Source organism: Octopus bimaculoides, chromosome 7 (genome assembly GCF_046866305.1).
Source record: "Octopus bimaculoides isolate indiv1 chromosome 7, ASM4686630v1, whole genome shotgun sequence".
Classification (NCBI taxonomy): domain Eukaryota; kingdom Metazoa; phylum Mollusca; class Cephalopoda; order Octopoda; family Octopodidae; genus Octopus; species Octopus bimaculoides.
Genome location: NC_142934.1, coordinates 36,551,419 through 36,557,429, shown reverse-complemented (window position 1 = coordinate 36,557,429; position 6,011 = coordinate 36,551,419). Strand labels below are relative to the sequence as shown.

General features: G+C 36.1%; 1 pseudogene; it reads left to right on the top strand.

Annotated features, from left to right (window-relative positions):
• The first annotated feature begins 600 nt into the window (after positions 1–600).
• LOC106874746 (eukaryotic translation initiation factor 2 subunit 2 pseudogene) lies at positions 601–1,446 on the top strand (annotated as a pseudogene).
• Positions 1,447–6,011: the final 4,565 nt, after the last annotated feature.

Below are 6,011 nucleotides of genomic sequence, written 5' to 3'. Positions count from 1 at the left end.
TCACAATTTCTTTCAGCCCTGTAAAACCTTCGTGGGTATGCAACAGCTATGGACTTGGGGAGAGCAGATAAATTAAAAGTTTTCAATATTATTATTATCATTTTTATTATTAAGGCAATAATTAGTCTTTGGTAATGTAGAAGTACCTGTGCACATCACAATAGTTGTAAAATTATCACCAGCATCACATTGTAGGCATATTTACATAAACATACATATGTATACATAACATGGACACACACGTATACATACAGACATACATACATACATACATGCATACATACACACACACACACACACACACACACACACACACACACACACACACACACACACACACACACACACATGATGATGACTCTCCTGTCAAAGATGGCATATGAGCATTCAGCTTTTGTTGAATGACCTGCACAAATGATTTGTTTATAGTGACCAAATGTTTGTGCTACACATTAATTTACTCTCTCCACCAAATCGATGTTGTCTGAACATGTGCACTGTGTACCATATGCCAGGCATCGAAGTGATCACAGAGTAATGTGAGATGAAGTGTTTTGCTCAAGAATACAATGCACCACCTGGTCTAGGAATTGAAATCACTCTGACAAGTTAGACCAAGATTTCTCTCTGGAACTTACAATGAAGAAAAAGAAAAAGAAGCCTATAAATTTGGATGAGCAGGTAGGCAGTGCCCCTGAAATGGGCAAATGTTGAAGACCCCATTCAGAATGATGACGATGACCTAAACTTATCATTGACACAAAGGTAAAAGAAGAAGGTGATTAACTTAGATGAACAAGTTGTGGAGGAAGAAATGGCAGATGATGATGATGATGATGATGGTGATGGTGATGGTGATGGTGATGATGATGATGATGATGATGATGATGATGATGATGATGATGGTGGTGGTGGTGATGATGATGAAATTGGTCGTAGTAAGGCTTGGTATGGTTCTGATCGTGATTACACATATTATGAGTTACTTACAAGAGTGTCTGACATTATAAGAGAGAAGAACCCTAACATGGTTGCTGGAAAGAAGAAATGGTTTGTCATGAAACTGCCACAAGTATTAAGAATCAGCACAAAGAAGACATCTTTTGCCAACTTCTCTGAAATATGCAGATCGCTTTATAAAGAACCTAAGCATGTGTTAGCTTCTCTGTTAGCTGACTTGGGTACAGTGGTTCAATCGATGGTAACACCCAATTAATCATCAAGGGACGTTTCCAACATAAACAGATAAAAACAGTTGTCAGAAAATATATTAAGGAATATGTCACATGCCATACCCACTAGTCTCCAGAGACCTTGCTCCAGAAAAACACGAGGCTGTTCTTACAGTGTGAGACCTGTGGTCCCTGCTGTTCTGTCACAAGCATCAAGTCAGGCTTCCAGGCTGTCACTAGCAAGCGAGCTGCTATCTGAGCCAACAATGCTTAGATTTCATCTCATATTCTTGCCCAAATTTGAAAGCCTGTTATTGCATATGCATATGTGCTTGTGTAGATGATACGCACACCTTTACATATATATGTAGTGTGTATAGGTGTGTTTATATATACATACACACACGCACATACATATGCATAGATACATATATATGCACACATACATACATTGCCAATACACAGACATGTACAGGCATGCATACATACATATACATATGTGTAATTCTTTGAAGGTGGAGAAAAAATATTTAATAAAAAATTTAAAAATTACTTTGTGCTCTTGCTTTTGTTTTATATTTCAAATATTTTTGATTTGAATTATTTCTGATATTTTTTAAATATTGAGAGAACCTAATAGTCTGAAGATATGGTAGATATTTCTGGTCTGTTGATCGTAACGTTGGTGTTCCACCTATGGTTTGGTAGTCATCTATGCTTTTGCATTCTGTGTCTATTTATTGTAGTTGTCTACATATGTATTTGCTGTTATCGGGGATTTAGATATAGCTTGTAATTATTTGATTCCAAAGATATAATCTTCCAGTCGTTAACAATTTTAATATCAGTGAGGACAATGTTATATTAACAGCAGAGTGAGAGATGTGACTATGTATAGCTGGTTGAATGACCACATAGAGAAGCCTTAGTAGAATATGTTCGAATGACGGTCATCCAGCACATCCATATTTGAAAAATATCTTTAGAAAAATAATGGAACTTTTTAAAATCCCAAAACACGTTCATGTCATTCTCTTCTCTATTTGGTTATCTCTTGTGTTGATTGCTGCTCACTGATTTTTCTTTTCATTTTCTGAGTTTTCATCAATCAAAATAATTGATTCACACCTGAAATAAATTTCTCAGAATTTACATTTAAAGATGGAAAAAATGTGTAGCACAATTATTGGGGTAAGACACAGAATAGGTGAGGCTCTATAAGCAAATATTTAGATCTGAGGAGTGGAGATTGTTGTAGGAGCAGCGAAGTGAAAATGTCTCCTAGACCACTTAGTCTAGGAATTGAAGTTATAGTTGCTAGATTGTATGTGTAACACCCTAACTACTAGGCCATCCACCCTAATATATATATATAAATATATGCGTGTGCATATATATATATATATATATATATATATATATATATATATATATATATATATATAGGTAAGTGGTAGGTTTGCCTCGATCCTTCAGGGGTAGTCTGAAGCATCCAAGCAACCAGGGGATGTTTAAATCCGGAGGCACTCCTGGGGATCACCTGTATGGGTACCGTCTTGGGAAGAGGGCGTCCAGAGGCAGGTAATATGTTGCTTAAACCGTAGTTTATGTATTTACTTGGAGAATGGAGCAGCAAATACAAGAAAAATCATTTTCGTTGGACTAGATAGCCGTTGTTTTATTATGTGGAGCTTGTGAAATGAGTCAGTGTGGAGGTTTAGGTTATGTAATGAGTCATTTTGTATATTATGTCTTAGTCACTTACGTACGTTTCGATGCAGCCAGTAGTTTGGCCGATCTCTTCAGAGTGTTGAAGGGTATATTCGAAGTTTGTGGTGTGCGAAATGTAGGAGAAGTAATTATTGGGTGTAATATATGTGGTGGTGCGATAGTGGTGATAGGTAAATAGAGCCTTACGTTTTAGTTGTTGCGTTGGTCTTCTTGTAAGGGGATATAGGGTGGGTGCTATTTAAGAACATTGTTCCAGTTTCAGTCAAGTGCATCTCCACGTGATGTTTGTGATTGCTGGATGCGCTGTGTTTTTATAGCACCGGTGGTGTTAGTACAGGGAAGCAACCCTAAATTTAGGTGAAAAGGGGGCTAACTTTTGTCTTATTCATATCTACTTAGAAGTAAAGCTATTTTATGCATATTTAGTTTTGCTTAGGAGGTGTAATGTATTATATATTTAATTATACTTAGAGAATGAGTATTTAGTAGCGTGAAGACAGATTAGACTAGATTCATATCTCCTGTTTAATAATTCGTTCTTAGCTGTTAGGATTTCAAGGCATTCTGTTACCCAGAGATTGCACCGTCTGTTAGTTGGGTTATAGGAATTAGCTACTTTTAGTATGTGCCACTTTAGTTTATATTCTACCTTATTGTCGTTTAGTTCCCAGATATACCTACTAAGCCCTGTAGAATTTGCCTTATTTCTGTTTTTAAAACTCGCTAGGTGCTCATTATATCTTAAACGTATTTGGTTACTCGTTCCCCCAATGTAAGATTTAGTGTGGCTATTTGTTTGTACATCACATTGGTAAACTATATTATCTGTCTTGCACCTATTGGAGAAATTGCATTTGTTCCTATCTCTACAGCCACATAGGTTATGAGGGGTGTCTATGTATGTGTGTTGTTGTGTGGCGCTATTGTTTTTTCGGTGTGCATCCCTCCTAGTAAGGGGGTGTTGGCCTAGGGTTGGATTTATTCCTACTGTTTAGAGGGTTGTTGATTTGTTTGTTCGTGGTGTTTCTAGCTGTATAGAATGCGTCTAATTTCTTATTATTAAAAGATGCTATTATGGTAGCTAAGTTACATGTTAGGCTGTGGCCTATTCTTATTTTGTTCTTAAATATTTCTGCGTATTTATTGTTCACATTGAGGTGTTCATCTATTATGTTCACTAGTGAGCGGACTATGTTGGTTTTGAGGCCCATGTTATAGGGAATGATTAGCCATGTCGTATCCTTATTGTTTTTGCTGCTATTACGGCCATATCTGGTATAGAAGCTACGATCATAACTGGGGAGGCTGGTGAATTTTTCTCTCCGGCTGTCTAATTTATTTGTATATTTGGGTTTATTTTTAATATGTGTCTTTTCATTATTTTCCCTGCTAATATTGTTAGGTTTTAGTGGGCCCGATATATGGTTCCTTTTAGTCTTCTGGGTTTCCCTGTAATTTAAGCTAAACTTATCGCTGTATTGCTTAATGTTGGTTCTGTTCAGGTGGTTATTGTATTTCTGCTTCGTCTCGTTGTTAGCCTTAATCGTCCATTTAATATTATTGGTATTGGTGTTTACATTGTTGTTGGTATTTTTGGTGTTATGTGGTTTGGTATTGGGACGTGTATTTCTATTACATGTGTTATGCTTATCTTTGTCATTCATATCGTTAGTGTGGTTTCCATCGGTGTTAGGTGTGTTAGTAGTGTGCGTGTTTCTAGCGTTTGGGTTCCTTATAGTTGGGTCTTTTTTATGGTTATTGGAATCGATGAATTTAATTTTATGGTTAAATCCTGCCTTATGTAGTGCGATATTGTAGGTTTCCTTATGCTTATTAAAGATAGCTTGGTTAGAGGAGAGGCGTGTTTACATATGTGTATATGCATATGTATATATGTGCGTATATACAACCTTCAACAAAGTAACTGTCATGTATACAACTTGAACTGACGCACATATCAGTACATAAACATACATTCACATGTACATACATACACACACACACACACACACACACACACACACACAAACACGTCTACACACTTACCCTATTACTCACGTACATCCATAAGTACATATGGGCATACTCACATACATACATATATACATATATACATACATAAATATACAGGGATTAGCATTGAGTTGCTTCTCCAACATACTGAAAATTTAGAAATAGCAGTCAAAGAACTACTGATTCTAAACTACAAATTTTTCTCTAAATGGATGGCGATATTTATGGCACACATAGAACAAAAAACCGGAGGGGAAAGCATAAACAAAACAAGTCTTTAGTTAATCGGATACGATCGTTTCATGGTTAAGAGAATGAAAAATCCCTATTCCAATCCTCAGTTCGATATTCTGATAAATTTGAAAGTGTCTCTAAAAAAATTCACTGTAATTCTTGGCCATGCGACACCAAAAATCAACGATAAGAAAGGCACTTACGAATTCATCGGTTAGTGAGTTCAGGCATCCCATCTCAAAGAAATCTATTCCATGTGCGTCACAAATAGTCCCGTGTGAAAAAAGTCCCGTGTGAAGGGATTACGGTTTAGCCACCTAACTTAGAGGTATCAAATATAAAATATACAAGAATAAGGGCAGGGAATCGTCAATTAATTATTAATTGACGATTCCCTGCCCTTATTCTTGTATATACATACATGTGTATAGGCATGCACACATGCATACGCATGTACACAGATGCATACGCGCACACATGTACACGCACATACATACATACATACATACATACACATGTACATATATATCATGAACCAACGATTACTTTCTCAGATGCAGCACAGAATTTTGTCAGTGAACAGGTCGCGGTCTCAAAGCGACGAAAATATTTTGACAAATTAAATTTAAATGTTGAAGTGAATCTAACGGATTTTGTGTGTTATTTTAAATGGCTTATAAACACCTTCCACGCTGCAATTGTTTTCGTTCCAGCACACGATCTCAGATCAGGTCACTTGCTATGCAAATGCATCTCCGTAATATATATATATATATATATATATATATATATATATATATATATATATATATATATATATATATATATATATATATATGAGACCTTGCCCTAATTGCTGAG